We start from the raw sequence: 22,554 nt of genomic DNA on the forward strand, positions 1-22,554 counted from the left end.
TTACCCTGTTAACAATGTAGAAAGCAAGCAGGCTGGAGACAAAAGAAACTGTTTGAAAATAAACAACCAGTGAAAAAGCTGAGAATCTTGATCCAGGGCATTGGATGGATGGGTGGCTTTCTTGTAGGAGGTATGGTAGAGTCAAAGACTTCTTACATGACTGATCTTAATTTTCTTACCCACAGATTGGGGTTGAATAAAGTTGTGCATTTTTCTCCCTGGGACTTGAATGACACAGCTTTTCTTTCTTTTTCTTCTTTTCCCCCAACACACACTTCTGTTCTTGAATGGTCTCAAGGATGATGCTTTCTGAGTATTTTTCAACATAGAAAGAATATAGAAGAATCACTGGCCTCAATAGGCAGGCAGCAGTCTGCTCGTGCACAGGAATGCTGAATGGAACACCAGTGGTAAAAAGACATTCATGGATATAAATCCTTGCTAGATTACCAAGACCACCTCCCATTCACTATAACATCTCCATGTACTCATCCCATGACAAAAGGTTAGAACAAACTTATTTTTAATCTCGTCCATTTCACTGAATTAATTCATGCACTTTTGAAATATGCATCTTGAATTACTGACAGTTTGGATTAATGCCATTTCCATAAAAGGGGATAATAATGAGTTACGTCATCCCTCTATTTCAGAGAAAGCACTAATTCCTCAAGGCTGAGCTGCTTTAGAACCTCCTAAAAAGTACAGATGAATGTGATTTCAGGATCATTGTATTGCTAATGTGCAGAGCTAAATTTGTTGGCAAAAGTCCTCTGGTATCCTTGGTGAATGATTCCAGGTGCAGTTATTAAGGTCAAATATTATGGTGTCATTGTTGAGAGTTTTTTCTATAAAAACTAAGGGAAGGATTACATGTCTCATAATATAGAGGTCCCTAATGAACCATGTCCCACTTGCAGCTGTTAAGGCAAGATTCATCTCAGTAAAAATGTGTGGTTATCAAATTTCAATTGTAGACTTAAGATTAAATCAGAGCCTCGTTAGCTATAAAATCATATAATTATAGGCCTAAAAGAGAAGTTGTATAACTTTCTTCTTACTTCTTGGCTTAGATGAGAAAATATGTAAAATGGTGCAGTTCCCTTTGGCATGTGAAGGCCATCTGTTTGTAGCACTTCTCCCCTGAGGGCCAAAGGTGCTTCAGCTGATCTGGCGGGGAAGATAGCTACCTTCTCTTCTCTCACCATTCTACCTGGGCATCTGCCAATGATGTACATTTGGTCAAGGAGCACAGCCTTCTAAACAGAAGAGCCATTTATCTTATCAAGGGTATTCAAGGATCTGTGCTGTTCTGCAAGTTCCACCTAAGTTTATTTGAGGCCAATTGGGGAAATAACATAGGACAGTAAATCTTTTAAGACTGCCTTTCTCTAAAACCCTGTCCCAGAGATTGACAGCCCTCACAGTTCAGAATTCGAGTACAATATGAATCTGTATACAAGAGAGACTTTAAAAACCAAGCCTAATCATTTAACAAACACAGTTCTACGTAATGACTCTCTCAGGTCATGGAACTAGCTAAAGGCAGACAAGAATTATAAGTCAATTACTGCACACTGTCCAAATAACCTGAGTTCCTTGTGCTGTAAAATATATTCATGCTTCTAGTTTCTCTTTTAACATTACAATGATTTTCATTTTACTCTTCAGTATTCTGAGGGAGGGGATCTGGAGAATTTAACTTCTGGCTTGCAGAATTATTGAGAAGGGGTATCTGAGACAACAGCTTACAAGTTACTGAGTCACTGCTGATTTGTTTTATTGCTGCAGAAAATGAGGCCAAGAGCCCCAAAGGTGAAAATTTCTTGTTTAAAGAAATAATCTCAAAATACAAAGAAAAACCACAACTGCATTCTCTGTGCTCTCTGGGTATGTACCATTGGTGCTTGGTATTAGAACTGAGGACAAAAAGCCTGAACATGCTTAACCAGCAGAGCATGAGCTTGGAATTTTTACACTCTTCAGGAGACTAAAAGAGCACCAAGGGAGAAGCAGCAATTAGAGTTTCAAATTTGTGTGCCACTTTGTCTATCCCAACCTTATAAAATAATTGAATGTAGCTACCAGTCATTTCCTAGCTCTGCTTGGTATATTTAATTTAGTAGGGACTTGTGCTAAGGGCTGCATGCTTAAAAGGATTTATGAGCAGACTGTTTGGAGGAAACTTTATAGTTTCAGGATCTCAACTCAAACCCACTAAAGAGAGTGTTATTTCCCTGCTGGAATCTTAATTTCTGCAACTAGGAAAATTCCTGTGAAAATTAGAGCTATTTTACCTAAAAGGCCCTTCGTATCTTCTGGATGTTTCTTTCAGGACTAGCCACTTTGAGCACAGGACATGTAGTTGCAGGTCAGGGTGGAATGGCCAGTGAGAAGTAGAAGTTCAGTTATTTATAGTCACTGAAAAAGTCATTTGGAGATTTCTGCTGGTAGGAAGGTGGAAAATTTGTGAAGCTAACCAAGTAGCCAACAAATGCTTTTTCATCTTTCTATTTCAAGTACTTTAAAATGAGAAAATAGAAAAAAGCACAGACTGAGAAATGTCACTCAGGGTTAATACCTTTCTTTTGAATATAAAAAATGGTATCTGGCTTACAGCCAGTTCTGATGAATTTTTAAATAATAGGTTTTTAATTGAAAAAAATAGTTTTCTATATATGAAAGAACCAAGAAGGAAAAAAAAAAAGTCTTGCTTTCAGCCCTACAACACTAACCAGAATGAGGTTAGACCAGGGGTCAGCAAACTATTTCTTTAAAGGTCCATATAGTAAACACTTTAGGTCTTTCTGCCTCAAACCATCACAACTACTTCACTCTGCTGTTATGGTATGAAAGTAACTGAGACATTCATATGCAAATGGGTGTGACTGTGTTCCAATAAAATGTTATGAAAACACTCCATTTGCTGACACTGGCTTACTAACTGGCCGTCGTTTACCAGCCCCAGTCTTGACTTTCGTGCCAAAGCTGGCTGCTTAGAATCCTAAGGGGGTAAAATGTCAAACTGTACCTTCAAAGAAAAAGAAAGTAAGTGTGTGAAATGGAGGTATGGGGTTACCATAGATCCCATGTTGATAGATGCTGTATAAAACTTTGGAATATTCCTTGACTTTCTCTTGATGTTTTTGACATTCTTATATAAAAATCAAAGATTTATCAATTCAGTGTGTGCTCCTGATCTACTCTGCTTTAAAGAATCCTAATTTGATTGTCAGAAATAAAAAGTGGATATTGTAGAAGAGGGGGTAGGGGTAGATTTGTGGTGAATCCAACCCACTTTAGCTTTCTAAATGAAAATCACAATGCATTTTATAAATATGAGGCATGGAAATGGTGATGTAAGACTGACATTGAGATGAGAAGAGACTAACAGACTCTTAACTACCTTTTCTCAATCCTATCCCACAGAATGCTATACAAAAACTTGAAATGGGAGAATCACCAGCAATTCAGACATTTTAACTCTCATATTTTAGAGTTTTCATTTGAGGAATTATGCCTTTAAAATGCATATACCATTTATCACTTTGTTTTATGCGAGAGAAAGGAGCTGCCTAATGTCCATATGTGTTGTCATTTGTTAAAGGCTTTCTTTAAATGTGACGATAAATCAGTCTCCAGCTGTGTGTCAGCAACACTGTCGTACTGAGAAAAGGAACCTTGGCTGCTTCTCATATTTTAGGCTTCTCTTAAAATGAACAGAATTTTTATTTGATCTTTCTAGAATCAAAGAGAGAAAAGATGTTAGAAAGTCTCCTTTATCACCTAAAATATAACCCTGTGCACACATTGGGCTTCTTTTCAACACTATAAAGGAACTTCTCTGGCGGCTGCAAAAGATTCTCTTAGCAAGAACCCTATACTTTATTGTTTTGCCTTTGTTATGACTAGGCTACTAGTCACAACCTCTGATAATTAATTTATTCTAAGGAACATAAAGATTTTTTCTATAGAATTATTATTTAATTTTTAATGTGTATTTTCAAAATTTCAAATGAACAGAATATTTTCAAGCAAAATGATACACGATAAGTTTCCTTCTATTTGTTAGGGAAAGTCCAATTTGGGTGGATTCTTAGATTATAAACAAAGTAGCCCATCTTTGCCCCATTTCTGATCTTGTGATCTTTACTTATAGTTCATTCCTAATCTACTCCAGATTTTCTTGTATTTGCACTGTGAAGAGATCTCCTTTTCCCTGTCGGGCCCCACATTTGATTAATCATTTAAAAGACCTGTAGCTTTATACTTATGCAAAAGGCAATACCACTTGTATTTGTGTTAGGAAGACACAAAAATTAGGAAAGGTACTTTTTCTGTCACCAACTATGAGGCATCAGCAACAGAGGTAGGATTCAGAGCTATAAGATATTGATTCAGACTCAACTCTGACTCTGAACATTCTAACCAAATCATAACCTTTCTAGGCCTCATCTGAAAAGGGGATCCTATTAACATCTCATTCAGAGTTGGGAAGATTAAAGAAGATAATGCATTTTGAGGATTCAAAGAGACAATGCATGTGTTTTGTAGCCTACACTGATGTTGACCTGAAATACTAAGAAAAGTACCAGTCCGCTTAGTCAGCCAGTGGCAGTGGGGAGATCTAGAAGGGAAAGAAAAGGACCAATGAGTTAAAGGATAAAGGGAGTATTATGATGATGCTACACCAGAGTCAAATTATTTCTTCCAAGGGAGGAGCTTTTCCCAAGTGATCCCACAGTGAGAAATGGTTTAATTCATTACTACACATCAAAGAAATCAAACGGAAAATTGAAACAGAGTACCAGGGAGCACCACGCCAAAATGGCAACAGGCAGTTCTCACAATGTGTAGAAAAATATGAGGACTCTGAACTTCAATAGTGAAAATAAATTTTTTTTTTTTTTTAAGATAGAGTCTCACTCTGTCGCCCAGGCTGGAATGCAGTGGTGCAATCACGGCTCATTTGCAGCTTCAAACTCCCAGAACTTCCCAGGCTCAAGTGATTCTCCCACCTCAGCCTCGCAAGTACCTGGGACCACGGGTATGTAACATCACACTTGTATAATTTTTTTTAACTTTTTTTGTAGAAACTGATCTCACTATGTTATCCAGGCTGGTCTTGAACTACTGGGCTCACACAATCTTTCTGACTCAGCCTCCCAAAATGCGGGGATTACAAGCATGAACCACTGTGTCTAACTGATAGTAAAACCTTAACAACTGTCAGTGGAGAGGCTGAATTTTCTGTATTCCAATATTTTATAACAGTAAGAAGTGACAATGCAGCATAAACTTGTGTGGGATAGGTGCTGCCTGAGATCAGGACAAAACCATCCATGAAGAAGAATTGGGAAAGAAAAGGAACCAAATAAGGCCACTGCAAAAACTCTAATGTTCCTTAATAGGCATAGAATCATACTATAAAAATTAGATAAATACATAAAACCATATTTTATAGAATTTGTTTTATAGATAATTATGCTTCTAAGATACATTGTCCTAAGAGTTTTTCTGTCTCTCTCTGTCTCTTCATATGTATATATATATATATATATATATATATGATGTGTGTGTGTCTGTGTGTGTGCAACTTTCAAAAAATGTTATAAGAAATTACCTGACATGAGTGAAAAGCAACTGATACATAGTCAAAATCTGTTGTTCAGAATGGGTGAAGAAAACAGCCTAATTACCCCTAACAGAATCGTGTCATCACCAGGGATCTTTTAAATCTAGTTTTGTCACATTTTATGCTTACTGTGAAATGTTCTCCTGACTCTTAGAATCACATATTGTGAGCAGAAACTGTTAGGATTTGTAATTTTCAAATCATGTACATTCATGGGGGATAGAGTTGCTGTGATACAAAATCATTCCTAAAATAAACTAAACTCAAAATCCTACAAAAAGTGTGATGAGAAAAGCTCTCAGGAAGAATCACTAAAGGAGGGAGAGCAATTTTCCAAGGGAATTTTGCCTCTTCAATGAGCACATCCTACTTTTAATCCTGATACCAAGCACGTTAAGCCTCCACAGACACTGCTTTTGTTGGAATGGACTGAAATGTCTTAAGCATAGCTTGATTAATATTAAGGAATTAGCAAAGTGCAAAGAAGGCACACAAATGTAAAAATAAAATCATTACATTTAAGAATTGTAAACAGGATATCACAATGTGTTTAACAGATATGGTACTATTTACAGAATATAAATTATTTAATCAAAACTGGATTCAAATACTGGCTCTGCTATTATTAGCTATGGAATTTTGGAAAAGTACATTTCCAAGAACATCATTCCTCGTCTTTCTAAAGAAGGCATGGTCGTTTTTTCATGTTATATTACATAGTTCAGTCTCCCAGGGATAGCTGAATGATTCAGAGGTTAACATTTGACCAGCAATGGCTAATCAAATGTTTTTCCCTAAGAAACTGGAAATTTTAATTGAGATAAGACTGAAAATCTTTGTAGTAGACTGATATTGATACCATTATTGTAGAGAGACCATAGACTCCTGCTTCTAAGGTACTATAGATTATCTTTTTACTATGCATCTCCACAGGCATGTTCAACTCTTTCTTTGATCCTGTGAGATAGCTACAGATTCTTCCAATAATTGTTGCTGAATTTCTTTGGGGTTTTTCTGTTGTTTGCTTGTTTTTGTATTTCGTTTTGTTTGTAGTTCTAGCTAGCTATAACTTGCTTTTTCTTTCACGCAATCAGAATTTTGTCAGAAAGAAATAAGCGTTAGGAAGGCGAATGCTATAAGTAAAAATTTCTGAGGTGTGGAATTAATCTAGGTAAAGTAGGAGCAGTGGTTTCCCATGATCTTAAACTGTGAATGATACAGTTTGGCTGTGTCATTCAAATGGCTGGCCCATCCAAATCTGATCTTGAATTGTAACTCCCATAGTTCCCATGTGTCATGGGAGAAAGCTGGTGGGAGGTAATTGAATCATGGGGTCTTTCCTGTGCTATTCTCATGATAGTGAATGAGTCTCATGGGATCTAATAGTTTTAAAAATGGGAGTTTCCCTGTACAAGCTATTTTCTCTTGTCTTCTGCCATGTGAGATATACCTTTCCCCTTCCACCATGTGTGAGGCCTCCCCAGCCACATACAACTGTGAGTCCATTAAACCTTTACCTTTGTTAAATTGTCCAGTCTCAGTGTATGTCTTCATCAGCAGTGTTGAAACAAACTAATAAAGTATATCACATGATGCCACAGTAGTTATTGAAATGATTCTTCATTCCCATAGTCCCTGTGGCTTGAGTGGCATGTGATCCAGGTTGGTTGACTGAATCATCAAATCTTTAAGACTCACTAGAAGGGATTAATTCAGTATATGCTCATGACCCAACCGAATTCACTAAGATTCAAGGCTAGGACTTTTGTCTGAATTGTTAGGATGGAAGAGTATCTCTCTATTGCTTAATGAGGGACTAGAACATAAAAGTAGTGCTACTACCAGCAGTCTTGGGAACTGAAGCAGAGAACTTACCTAAGAATCAATACAGAGGAAAGCATAGCCAAGAAATGGAGAATGCAAATTTGCTTGAGAAACTAGATGTAGCCAGGCCTGCATATTATCTTGATACAAATACCAAATAAATACAGCTTTGTAAAAATCATTTCCTTCTTTGATATCTTGGATACTTCTATAACATTATTAAAGTTTTCAGGTTTATCTGTATTTAAATTACTGTGGTATTGTCAAGTTGCATCAGCCAGCATTGTATCAGTGGCTAAAAACTTTTGCGTTTTTTTTTTTTTTTTTTTTTTTTTGAGACAGGGTCTCACTCTGTTGCCCAGGCTGGGGTGCAGGGGCACAGTCACAGCTCATCGCAGCCTCACACTTCCTAGCTCCTAGCTTCCTAGATTATGCCTGAAATCCCAGAACTTTGGAAGGCAAAGGTGGGTACATCAGTTGAGCCCAAAAGTTTGATACCAGCCCAAGCAACACGGCAAAACCCTATTTCCACAAAAAGATTTTTAAAAATTAGCCAGGCATGGAGGCATGCACCTGTAATTCCAGCTACTCAGGACACTGAGATGAGAGAATCGCCTGAGCCTGGGAGGTAGAGGCTGCAGTGAGCTGTGATTGCACAACTGCACTCCAGCCTGGGTGCCAAAGTGAGGCTCCATCTCAAAACAAAGCAACTTTTAGCCACTGATACAATGCTGACTGGTGCAACTTGACAATATCATAACAATTTAAATACAGATACAATCATTATATTTGAAATGACAGTGCATAGATGGTTTTTAATTACATATTTAAAGAATTTGTGGGTTTTTTCTTTAATTTAGCCAAATTGCCTAAGTGCCTGGCAAAGCTTGATGTTCTTGAGTTGCCTAACTTATATATAGATGATTCTATAAAAGAGAGAGTTCATCCTTTCTGGACAGCCAGAGGTAAGAGGATACACACTAGCCTATCCTTCTGCTATTGCGTCTCCTGGGAGTTACTAATTAGACATGAAAACATGTTTCATTCCCATAGTCCCTGTAGCTTGGGTGGCATGTGATCCAGGACAAAAAACCACCCAACTTTGCTGAACATTAAAGATCCTGGGCTGTCAGGCTGTATTAGTGAGACTCTTTTTCCACTTAACTATCCTCTTGACTGGAATGCTTTATTTTTTTCCCTACTATGTCTAAGAAAGACAAGTGGTTGTTTGAAGCTTACTTATGTATTATCTATATTAATTGATTCTAATTCCATGTGTAAAAGCCCACTTATTTAGAAGATAAAGAATCTGTTCTAATTACCACCTCTGATACTAGAAAATTTGTTTCTGATCCCACCAATAAACAGTTCTATATCTTAGATTTTTGCGGTACAGGAGCCAATAAATTATTTTTGTCTCAAGCCAATTTGAATTGCATTTTCTATAATTTGAAGCCAAAAGAGTCTTAACTAATACAGTGGCTGGCCTACAACAATAGGCTTATCTAGTTTTATAGCCTTCGGCAAGCTTGAGTATTATCTGTTCTTTCTTTCATCCTCAGATCTTCTTTGCTGATGAGACTTATGTCTTTCTACTTCTTTACTCATCCCAATCCTCCCTTGTACAATGTAGCACAATAAGTTGCCCATTGAAGGCATTGGTATTCAACAGATATTTATGAAGTCAAACCAAATGAACATTAATACTGACTGGTTTTAAATATTTTTTAAGTATTTCTGTAAAGATCATTTACTTAACAGTGAGAGTCACACTCTGTGTATCTCTATATGCCCTGGACCTAAGAAAATCCTAAGCATATTGTTGCATAAATTAAGAAGCTAAAATGAATTAGAAAAATTCCCTGGGTAGGGGAGTTAGAATGGATAACCGCCAGGGACAGGGTTCCTGTAGGCTATATAAAAATGTTGAATGAGAGATTTCTTTTTTTTTGTAAGAAGAACAAAAGGCAAAATCATAATAAGAAATGCCTAAAATAAGCAAAAGGTATTCCAGAGGCTGTACAAAGGTTTGATGCCCTAGGGAAAATAGCATTGCTTATACTGCTTTAGTAACAGAAAGAGAAAGATTATACTCTCATAAGTTATATAGACACCCTCAATTAATTTTCATAATCCAGGCAAGGAGAAGGCCCAGTACTGCCATGTTGTGGAGACTACCATGTGAATCAGGCTCCCGGATCATAGCAGCCCTAGGACAGCCAGTGGGGTCATATCCCAAAAGGACCATGACCCCTTAGGAGGATGATCCCACCTCTCTTATTTTCTTCTCCTTTCATTCCAGACTCATGCATTACATTAAATCAGGGGAGGGGTGGGGCAGTGAAAAAAGACTTTGAAGCTAACAATTTTAAAGTCTATGTTAGCAAAATCCCTAGTCCCTATATAGTCCTAAGGAGAAACTTTTCCCTAACTGAACTAAAGTTTTTTTTGATAGTCTCATCTTTCCAAGCAGTCTAACACAAGCAGCCTAGTTTTCTCTATTGCCAAAATGTACATAATACTACCTGCCCAATATTCCTATAGTTATTATAAGAACTGTTGCCAACATAAATTCATGTATGTGAACATACTTATAAATTTAACACATTTTATGATTACAAATTTTATTATTCTTCCTTATGCCTGCACCTGGTGTCTGGTCTTTTAGGATTTAGCCCTGAGTAAGTTGAGCACAAATACTGAATAGTTAGAATTAACCACTTGCTGCAAACAACAGCCCCCTAATAATGGTGGCTTAGCACAATATCTCCCTCATCTCATGCTCCATCATAGTCAGCAGTTTATTATTCATCCCAGTTTCTTGAATCTCATGGCCTCACCCAGATCTAGATTCAGAGTCCTCTCATCATACCAGCTGATGGGGAAACAGAAGGAGGACAGTGCATGGGAGGATTTTCTAAGCAGGTGCACATTATGTTTGCTTCTATTCTGTTACACGAAACTCAAATCACATTGCCCTGCCTAACTACAGATGGAACTGGACATGACAAGCTTGTTTATACCCAAGAGAAAGAGCAGAATATGAATAGTTGTGAGCACTGGATCAGAGACACTTGGCCAAGGCGTTAATGAATTTACACAATTCTTCATCTTACGTTTCGTGAAGACATCTTCTCCATCCTTGTCCCCCACACCATCTGGTTTATAGACCCACTATAAAACCTAATAAAATATACTGTAATCTTCTTGAGTGCAGGAACCTTTTTTTTTACTTTATTCCCACAATGTTTAAATATAGTGGGCACACAAAATGTGCTAGTTGAATCTATAAAACTAGTCAGGTACCTGACTCCAACTCATTTAAAGAATTCAAGTCCAAAACCAGTGGTTGTTTCTTAAACACCTCCCACAGTGCCAAGTTGCTGCCAAGAAATGGATGCCTGACCAGAAAAGTTCTGAAACTCTACTTTCTAACCCAGAGATTTATGTCACCTAATACAGAGCTTAGCACATAGTAAATGTAAATATTAACGGTGGTGATCAACCTAGTAAATGATTAAGTGAATAATTTAATGGATTAACAGGATACCAACCCAAAAGGTTTATAAATCCAGTGAGTTTGCAATTTAGATCATTTGGAAATCAATAACATTAGTTTTCTTTTATTCTCTCATTCTTTTCTAGGTTTTTGACCCTGTCCCACATCAGTCTAACTGAAGAGCTATACTCTGGTAGATGAAAGACTCTAGTTTTAGTTCTTGATTGAACACTAACTCTGTGTTCTTGAGCAACTCAGCGGATCCCAAGGCTGCCCCTCCCTCCTCTAAATCACAGCCTTTATTTATCATTCACCTAGAACTTACTCACACACTAGCTGTACCAGCTTGTTGTCTTGCCTTAGTGTTATTTTTCAGATTGTCACATAAGTATTCATCTGGGGAGGACTTTTCTCCTCCAATTGATTGTGAACAATGCTAAAGGATGGCTCATGTGTATTTTCTTTGTTACTTCTTATTGTCTAACAAAGTCACCTTTGCTACACAGAAAGGAGTAATTCAATACATAATTCTGAGATTCGCTGAGGAACTGTTCTACATTCAGCAGATACTTTGGCTCTGAACACGTGCCAGTGCAACACTGAGCTGTACACCCAAGTCACAGTCCTTGCCATTAGGGAGCAACATCCAGTAGAGGAAGAAAGATATTAAAAAAGTACCCATTATGCAATGTCATGAATGCCATAAATAAGTATAAAGGATTGTAAAGGGGAGGTGAAGAAATTTAATAAATTGCCTGGACTTTTAAGATCTCAGCTTTACCACATATTGAACACAAACTGTTACTTTGACAAGCTATTTTGACCTCTCTGACCCAGAGTTTTCTCATCTGTAAAATTAGAATAATAACAGTATCCAACTTACATGGCCATAAAGAGGATTAAATATGTTAATATATGTAAAATGTTTAGAACTTTTAGAACTGTGCCTGATATCAGTAAATATGATCTATTATATTCATTGTTATTATTTTTATTATTTCTTATAAAGTACAATGATGATATGGTAAATAATATGCCTAGATTGTGGTATATTTTAAAAACATATTTTAAAAATAGTTTTTGAGAGTGAGATGAATCTGAAATTGTTTTAAAAAGCACAGCTTTTAAAATAGTTTTAAAAAACTTGTAAAAACCCAAGTTTTATTATTTACAGAATTATAATTCTGTTGTTCTATCTTTGTAACTCAAATGAATCCAGTATATACATATCAAAACTTAATTTGCACTAACCAAGTACATTATATTCATCTGTGGTCGAAATGGACCCGATAATATCAGAGTTTCTACTTTCCGAGTTATTCCTGCAGCATGCTAACTCATGAAACCTTCCAGTTGCCGAGAAACCTTGACTGCTTTCTCTGCTGTTTCTGTGTGTGCAGAGATTCAAAAGTAAGATTCAGAGCCGAGTTGTTTCTGGAACTGGCAGGCTGGTAACACTGTTGAGTATATATATTCATAAGATTTTATGCTTTAGGATTGAAGTTTGAGAAAAGAATTTAGTGCAGGTAAGTTTGAATCAAAAATATAGGGGAGATTAGATATAGGGGAGCAGTAGCAGGGGAATTACCTGGCATCTGTCTCCCTGCTATCCAGATGAATCTGTTTTTAACTCTTATAAAAGGAGAGGAAATAGCTCTAGAACTCACATGATAAAGTCTGATAAAAGATATGTGAGATTCTGGGAACAAATAGTGCTTCTTCAGGACATGTTACGAAGTGAGGCTGAATTGGAGCGAGGGCCATTTTCATCACTCCAATCCTATTTCCAAGCTCATATTCTCTTGCCACAAATTCAATACCCATTGAGCTCACTACCACGAGGGATGGCAGCTAACTCCCTGGAGCCAGGGAGGTGCAGAGCCACAGTCAGGAGACTTGACAAGAAATAAGAGGCAAAGAGCACACACAAACCTGCTCTTGAGCACATGCATGCACATGCCAAAATCGTGAGCACTCCCAGTTATAACTAGGGGAAACATTGAAAGTGGTTATTGGCCAGGCATGGTGGCTCATGCCTGTAATCCCAGCAATTTGGGAGGCCAAGACAGGTGGACACCTGAGATCAGGAGTTTGAGAACAGCCTGACCAACATGGTGAAACCCCGTCTCTACTAAAAATACAAAAATTAGCCAGGCATGGTGACAGCTGCCTGTAATTCCTGCTACTTGGGAGGCTGAGGCAGGAGAATCACTTAAACCCAAGAGGCAGAGGTTGCAGAGAGCCAAGATTGCACCACTGCACTCCAGCCTGAGCAAAAAAGTGAGACTCTGTCTGAAAAGAAAGGAAGAAAGAAAGAAAGAAGAAAGAGAGAAAGAAAGAAAGAAAGAGAGACAGAGAGAGAGAAAGAAAGAAAGGAAAGAAAGAAAGGAAAGAAAGGAAAGAAAGGAAGGAAGGAAGGAAGGAAGGAAGGAAGGAAGGAAGGAAGGAAGAAGGAAGGAAGGAAGGAAAGAAGGAAGGAAGGAAGGAAGGAAGGAAGGAAGGAAGAAAGAAAGAAAGAAAGAAAGAAAGAAAGAAAAAAGAAAGAAAGAAAGAAAGAAAGAGAAAGAGAGAAAGAGAAAGAAAGAGAAAGAAAGAAAGGGGCTATGATTCTGTAAAATGAGAATTAATGATCTGCATTGACAGGCGAGAAAACAGAAGCTCAGCAGAAGTAGGCCATTTTCAAGATTTGGTAAGTGGTAGGAGTAGGTTTCAAATTCATTGCTCTGGAACTCATTCCCTTTTCAGAATATCCTACTGCCAAATTATTTCATAGTGTGGCCTATGCTAGCTATACTAGCTATTCCATAACAGCTACCTCTAGGGAAAGAAACAACATAATTGCATAAAATGGAATTGTAGACCTTCCTGTCACCCACAGCTACATTACTGCAACATCTACTACTTCTGCTATGTTCTGCAGCACATACATAAACACACAGGCACACACATACACAGGGCAACTCTTCTTTGTACCAGAGGCAGTATGTTTTAATCAGCTAATATTTGGTTGAAAAAAATTAGAGAAAGAATAATTTCCATGTTATTTACCCACTTGGCCAAGAGAAAGGCCAAGGAGTGAGCACATTTGGACCATGGTGTGGTGAGGTAGTGAAATGGTATACCTTACACGTGCCTCTCTGGATCTGAATCCCTCCATCCCCAAATGGTAGAAATGCTTAATTAAATCCATATTTTTTAAGTACTCCAATGTTTTTAAATGTCATTATTTTTCACCTTTCGCATCTGGGTAAATACTCCTAATTTGGCACAAGAAAGGAAAGGCAGGTTCCAGAAACCATTCTGCTGCTAGGAGACCTTGGGGCCTGAAAATGAGTTTTTGACAAATTGGATAGGCTACCTCCTTGCCCTACACCTAGACAGCATGTGGCATTTCGTAAAGTAGCTTCATCCCATCCACCCCCCAAGTCCAACCTAGACCACGTTGTTCAGAGCCCTTCCAAGAACCATCTGCTGCCCAGAACATTGCTATTTCAACGTGATTTGGAATCTTCCAGGATGGTTGCTGCGACCAAAGCATGTTTTTAAATAGAAGGCCTCAGTTATTTGGATTTGCATCTCCCAGTGATCTGTGCTGCTTTGTTGCTGAGGGCTATTTCTCTGCTGTATTCATCATTGTGCTTTTATGCTGACTATACACACTGTTGCCAAAAAGGCTCCTTCTATACAGGATCCCAAACAGTTGATTATAAAAGGTTGAATTATGGTCTTGCAAGAGTAAGTATATATATTTTTTTAGATTTAATAGGCCAGTGTTTTTTTAAGTATTTCTATACATTCAGCTTTAATTTGGAATAATATCTTCACTTGACCCAAGAGATTTTCTGTAATTTTATGATTATTAAAGGCTTCAGCTCTCCCATAGTGCCCAAATTAAACCAGAAAGAATTGAAATTCCCCACCGTACTGAATTAATTTTTCCCTTCTCTGGTTCCCACAGTACTCCACACTTACCTTTAATTTTCTATTAACTAGCTGTCATAATTGTTTCCATTGTTCTTTCCCAGTAGCCAATAAGTGCCTCAAAGACAATGTATTTCAGTTATCTTTTAATCCCTAAGCCTAACCAAGTACTTGGTACTACCTGATGGGTATCCTGTACATAACTTTTTGGATTAAAAATTTACATGTCATGACAATTATTTTAATGCCCTCAGGCATTGGTCCTAGATCTTCTTACTTTTCTCATGTTCACCTGCTCTTTATGAACTACCAGAGTCCTGCCACACAGCTGTTCCTGAAAGCACAAAAGGATACTTAATTCTAAGAAAAGGGACATAGAAGAATTATTGGAAAGTTAATGAATATGATATTGAGATTTCCCTGCTTCTTTACCCTCCACACTCCATTTTTCCCCACGTTTTTTCAAGCTCAAACTTCCCATTATCTATATTAATAAAGGGAACCCATAGTATAGGTAATTCAAAATAGATTATCTAAATAAGCCCCAATACTTTTGTGAGAATGTATCATATAGATGCAAGAGCCCTGGCTTGAGAAACATGAGGCTAAAATCACACTCCTTACTTACCTTGGTTAAGTCACTCAACCTTTCTGAAACTCAATTTCTTAACCCGCAGTGCTTAACTTGTTTAGCCATAGGACTGGTGCCTGGGTCACATAAGTTGTTCAGTAGTCTACAAATCATAAAGCACAATACACATCAAAGACTATGTAAGTATTACATCTGGGATGGATTTTCTGATGACAAGGAGTGACAAATAACTTAGCATCAGATTAATAGTTGGTATTCTGCCAAGTGAATATTACAGTCCCCAAGTGACAATGTGGGGAGGTGACCCAGCTAACTACTAAGTGCAGGAATAGCTGGATGGGGTTACGAAGAGCCATGACAGATCCACTATATGGCCAATTCCTCTGCAGATAATCAAGAGTTGACTAACTCACATCAAGGGCACAAGATGGCACCTTGCACTGCCGTTATCCATATGGTGAAAAAAATGAAGGTTGCTTGTGCCAAATGCAGATCCAATTAAAACTTGGAAAGGTTGTTCCATTATCACATTTGCAGCCATAATTAAATTTGCAAACTGAGAGGAGCTGCCAAGCTTGCCTCTCTGTTTTGGAAGGTGGGACATCTGTTAACATTAGTATGGACATGGGCATGGGGGAAATCACAAAAATCCGGCTTCAAAATGAACATTCAGAATAAACTATAGTTTATTTTAAGGCTGTGAATACTAAGCCCTCTATATTGTTTAATATGCTTCAGGTTTTTTTGAAGCTAATTTCTTGGTTTTTAAAAATATATCGATGACTTTTCCCTGCCATCCCTCATTTCTAGAGTCAAAGCTTTTAAACACTAGAATGTATATATTATTGCAATTTCAACAAGGAAGGTGATTTAAGATTAGAAGCAAGAAGCTTTAAGGAAGACTCTTAATACTTCCTACGGAGCCACCAGACAGCACTGGAATTTTATGTGACTTGATTCAACCACCTATCAGAGGCAGCAAAGCTAGAGGGCTCTGGAGCATGCAGTTAAATAACATTAATATATTTGCATAATTTGTTACAGACAATATAAACTTTCTCATTTGCAAATTTTTTTAACTGTGTAATAATCTTATGTGTAGCTGTATCTCCATTTTGCAGAAAAGTAAATGAGGTTCTGAAACATTAAGTGACATGCTGATATTGTCACAGCCACATGAAAGAGAGACCAAGACCAAGAATCCAGGTTTTTTAAATTTTATTCCACATATATGTACTTAATTTATAAACCGCATAAATTTATGTCAATACAGCTATTCCCTCACTCATAAAAAGCCAAATGTTTTCATCTAAACATTTTTTTAACTTTATGATTCTGAAAAGTGAACTACAATTCATTTCCTGGCTAATAAGATGAATCGGTCAATTAAAAAATGAACCAAAATTCCCTCAAAATAGCACTGGCACATACCGCATTGAACTATGAAAAAACGAAAAACAGAATTCATTTGGCACTGGTTTAAAAATACCAAAATGAGAAAGAAAAAGAGGTGTCTGGAAAGCGCTCTACACTGAGAGACCTGAGTTCTGTTCCTTGTGGCATAAGCCGGGCCTAATTCATTTTAGCAACATTTCCGCAACAGGTAAAGAGATGTGGCTGAACTTAATTCTCTCTAAGATCACTTTCATGATTCCATAAAGGACATTGAGCTGGAATCTCCACCTTACACTTTACCTATATATTGTCAGATCTGAGTTTGAATGACTTTAAGTGCATGCAGGCTTCACACTTAGTAACACTTTCTGTACAGTAATTTAGCCCACAGACTCTTACAAATCACAGCGAGTCTTAAATGACAACAAACCTAGCCAAGGAAGCAAACAAATTAGCTCTGCAATTAATTACATGACAGCAAAAGAGATCTTGGAGCAATGATTTAAATAGGAGGATTCTAAGAAGAGAAGGCAGATTGCTAAGCATGATCGGTTGGTCTTGAGGGGTCACTGAGCTTTGTATGAAAGGTGTCTCAAAAGACAGAAGATGGAAAACTGAAAATGTAGAGCATTGTGGAATTGTTTGAAAAGTCAGAATTTTTCAAAGAGGCCTTAGCTTGGTATTCCTGATACAAAAGCAAGACACTATACAAGTTTGTAGTCTATGAAGGCTTTCACACACATGGCTTTGATCTCACTTCAAGTCTGTGAAGTATAAAAAGGGTGTTACATTCCCCAGTTAATAGGTGAAGAAGGAGGCAGAGGTGCATTAAGGGTTATGTCCAAAGTAACACTCAGGAAGTCTTTCATGGATTTGCACACACTGGAGCACCTGTTAAAAGCCCACAATAGCAGAAAATAAGCCATCAAAAGTTAATAATTCAAACAGCCCTTCCCTCACCCCAAAAAGCAACCAGATGAAACAACCAAAGATTCAGAAACATGCATATCAGTAGAGTTCATGTTCAGACTTTCTGAGTCTCTTGCATGTGGCCAGGACAATGTAATGTGGCATTTTAGTTGAATTTTAACTTATTACAGGAAATAATTATTCTTTGAAATATATATAACATAACTGAACCATAGATGATTAAGTGAATCATTTTTCCTTTGGACACAATCATCTTTGAGTTTATAATTATTATTATGACATATGTATTAGTAACAGAGCACATTACAATAAGATGTAATTTACAAAGATAAATTTCTCCAATGTTATATGAGCTTAACTTTCTCATTGAAGTCCTGTGATTGAAGTAATCTTCTTTCACATTCTACCTAGTGAACTCTTACAAGCCATTAAAACTCAGCTCACCTCTGGAAGCATTTCTGACCTCCGAATCTGGTTTCCATCACAAATTACATTTGATTATTTTGTCTTTACCCCATTGGACTATAAGCTCTTCGAGGTCAGGGGTCACACCTAATTCATTCTTGTATCCTGGTCTCCTGCCACTTAGAAGTGCTCAATAAATGAGAATGAACAGATGGATGAAAGAAGGAACTGGAGTATATAATCCAGGTAACATACTGGGAAATGTAATTTAACACAATTTACTGCATTATTATTTGAGCTGTTTGGCCAATATTGTAGAATGTTCAACAGAGTCTATATTTTAACCATGTTTAAATTAAACACAAACTGCCTTCTCAGGAGACAGAGACTCTCAAAATCATAGGCTGGATGGGGTCTCCAGGAACCATCTGGTCCATCCATGCCTGCAGGCAAGTGAGTGTCTAAATAATCCAGGAACTTTTCTGTTTTATTTAAAGCTCCACTTTTTTTTTTCCTAAAGCAAGAAAAGAAAGAGAAGGCAAAAGTCTCCCTTTGTGGAGCTTCTGGTTTCCATCCAGAAGAATCTGGTCCCCTTGCCCTGACCCTTCAGAAAAGAAGGGACTTCGAAAGTCCCTGGAAAACTGCCTCATGCATGAATTTGTCCCTGTTCATATTTTCTTCTCCAATCTTTTACTAGCATAATCTCTTCCTCTCTCACACACACTTTCAACTACAGAACAGAACGTCCATTTCACACTGTTCAAAATCCCTGTCTCATTTTTCAGTGCTAAAACGATACAGTGCCCTGCAGATTTTCAGACACTCATTCTTTTAAAGGCATTGCTGTGAACCAAGTTCATTGGCTGTAGGTTTAATAAACTCTCCCGGGCACTGGTATCTTTCAGTCTGTCAATTTAAAAATCCTTTCTTGAGCACCATAGATCACTGCAGAGAAAGAAGTGCATTCACAAAGAGAGACAGCAAGAAAATACCAGAATGCAAAGAAATGAATAGCTTGAAGGCTGCCACTGATGAAAATAATTAACAGCCCAGTTGTAAATAAAATCACTTTAAGAATGCAAAATGAGATACCACTATCAGAAGGGGGTTGTTTATGTTCTGGCACCTTCAGGGTTAATAAACACAGCATACATTAAGAAATACTCAAGATGTCCATTTAAAAATTCTTAGTTTCCTACTCAGCACTCCACCCCTCTGCCCAAAAGGCTAAGATATAAACAGCTCTATCAGTGGACTTGTTCCTTATTTGCTTAATTCATTTTACCCTCAGATAAAACACGGATCAGGTTGAGGTCCAACTTTCCTTAAGGATAGCACATTTTCTTCTCTCTTTTTTAAACCTGATCATATTTGCTATTTACGTACTTTACAACCTGCCCACACACTGCCTTGCGTTGCTTTTTTCATTGTGTATGTTTAAATGTCTTGTTTCACTCAATGCGATTATAAACTACTTGAGGGTAGGAATAATGTCTTATATTTATCTTGTCTGATGCACAACAGCTGGCAGAGTGAAAAAGCACAACACAGGTGCTTCACATAAACTCTTTGATACAAATGAAATGAGAAACATGGGAAACTGAGAAAGTTTGATTCGTCATTCCTTCTGGACTTAAGAGAAATGCTATCACAGAGCTTTCTCAACTCATGCATTATTGATTTTTACAGGTGGCACCTTTTTCTAAGGAGATATGGGGCACTAACAGCCAACCACAATGTATTACTCTAATCAGCAACAATTGCAGTCTTATCCTAATCAGAACCCATTGTGCAGTTAGGATGGGTCCTCTAAATGACAATCATCTCACCATTGTTCAATAGTGAATGCACCTTAATATCATCAAAGCAGAAAACTGCCCCAAAGTGTTCTCTTAAGTAATCATACTGAAAGATTAGGCACCAGCAGGTAATTGGCCTTATCTTTCTTTGGGAAACTTAGAAGAGACTTGAAGTTGAATAAATCACCATAACAACTGTAAGAACAAATCACTATGGGCAATTTGATATCTTTGTACCTTCACACACATGGGGAAGATCATTTTATAGTAATGATTTTCATATCATACTCAGCTCTGTGAGTCTGAGTGAATAATGTTCCCCTTCCCCCATCCAAAACAGTGTACCTGAATTGACTCAGGCCTAAGTTTTCCTAGAGATAAGAATCACTTTTCCATTTCTTGGAAGATATTAAAACTCGAGACCAACAGTGGAAGTATTGGCCCCTTCAGCCAAAGGAGGGTCAGAGGGTACTAAAAAGATATTTTGGAAAAAGAAAGTAAGGCAAATAACAGATAGGATTTGATTTCTGTGATCTGATAATTTTTTTAAAAAAAGTCATGTTAACATATTGGAGGACTACATTTTTTACTTATTCAATCTATATGCATTAAGCACCTACTATAGGCAAATAACTGTGCTGAGAAATGCAGACATATGAAGATAAAGGTGCATCCCAAGCTTTAAACAACTCTGTAATTTAGTATAAAGTATCTTATTATACCGAAGAAATATTAAGTCACCACACTACGCTTTGAATGTTTGGCCCCTCCAAAAATCATGTTGAAATTTAATTGCCATTGTAGTAATATTAAGTGAGATATTTAAGAGATGATTAGGACATGAGGGCTCTGCCATTAAAGGTGAGATTAATGCCAGGGCAAGTTTGGCTCCCTTCTCACTCTCTTGGCTCTACCACCTCCTGTGATGTGAGCATTCAGCCTTCCTCCCCTCCGAAAGATGCAGCATGCAAGGTTCTATCTAGGAAGAAGGAAGCAGCCTCACAAGACACCAATGTGCCAGTGCCTTGAACTTAGACTTTCCAGCTTCCAGAACCAGGAGCCAATAAATTTCTGTTCTTCATAAGTTACCCAGTCTATTACAGCAGCACAAAATGAACAAAAACACACCATAAGGCAATTGAAAAGGAACACCAGTGTGTTTGATATGATAATTCAGTGTCTCACACCTGACATTTCATGGAAATTATGATTCAATAGGTTTGCCAATACCTAAGAATCTGCATGTCTTTACAAAGCTCAATTGATTCTCATAACTAGTCAAATTTAAGAGTGCTCCAATTATAGAAATTGCAGTTAAGTTGGAGTATGGGACAATTTACACATAGAATAATCAGCACAGAATTAGGAAAGTCATGTCTGTTGATCTGCTTTGGAGGATCACATAAAATTTCTACAGTTAGAGAAATGTAGGCATGGAGAACATTCCAGGTTAAGGGAACAACGTGAACAAAGCACAAAGGCAGGAAGTCACCAAGTGTATCCGGGGAGAGAGGGAAATCAATCAAGAAAGGAATGTTAAGCCAGAAAACAGAGGGTATTGATGAATAAGACAATAAATGAGTTTAGACTTTAATCATCAGGGCCTGGCAAAATAACTGATAACTTTTCAACAGAAGAAAAGTATAATCAAACTATTACTTTATGAAGAATTATTTAGCAAACAAGAGTTCACAGGATGGATTGTATTAGTGAAAACATTGGAAGATTAGAAACAATAGGGGCCATGATAATAGCTAAAGCAGAAGTGGCACACTGAACTAGGAAAGTGGCAGTGGAAAAGGGGTACTTTAGCAAAGGACGCCTTGAAAGGAAATAACCTGCACAACTAGGGCACTTATCACACATGGAAAGAAAGGAGAAGAGGTAGTTGACTAGCTGTTGCTAAGTCATGGAAGATCAAAGGTATTATTAAAACAAAAAAAAAATTCAGAAGTTGAGCTAGTTTGACAATATAGGGGTGGGGTTGGGAAGATGGTAATTTCAATATTAGAGTTATTTATGTATTTAGTGTTTGAAGAACATCTGACTGAAAATATCTGGTATAGAGAAGGGAGGGTGATCAGGCCCTTTAGTCATTGCTGAGCTTTGTGACTCCATCCCTTTCTGCACAATACAGGGCATGGATAAGAAAATCTCCATGCTCCAGCCAGGCGCGGTGGCTCACGCCTGTAATCCAGCACTTTGGGAGACTGAGGCAGGTGGATCACCTGAGGTCAAGAGTTTGAGACCAGCCTGGCCAACATGGTGAAACCTCATCTCTACTAAAAATACAAAAACAATTAGCTGGGCATGGTGGCATGTGCTTGTAGTCCCAGCTACTCAGGGAGGCTGAGGTAGGAGAATCATTTGAACCCAGGAGGTGGAGGTTGCAGTGTTCCAAGATCCCACCATCTGCGACTGCACTCTAGCCTGTGTGACAGAGGGAGACTCCTTCTCAAAAGAAAAAAAAAAAAGAATAGAAAAAAAATCTTCATGCTCCATTCTAATACTCCTATTTTTTTAAATTACTCCCTCGGAGGCAGCATTATTCAAA

Source organism: Sapajus apella, unplaced genomic scaffold (genome assembly GCF_009761245.1).
Source record: "Sapajus apella isolate SASKATOON/1434 unplaced genomic scaffold, GSC_monkey_1.0 scaffold12, whole genome shotgun sequence".
Taxonomy (NCBI): domain Eukaryota; kingdom Metazoa; phylum Chordata; class Mammalia; order Primates; family Cebidae; genus Sapajus; species Sapajus apella.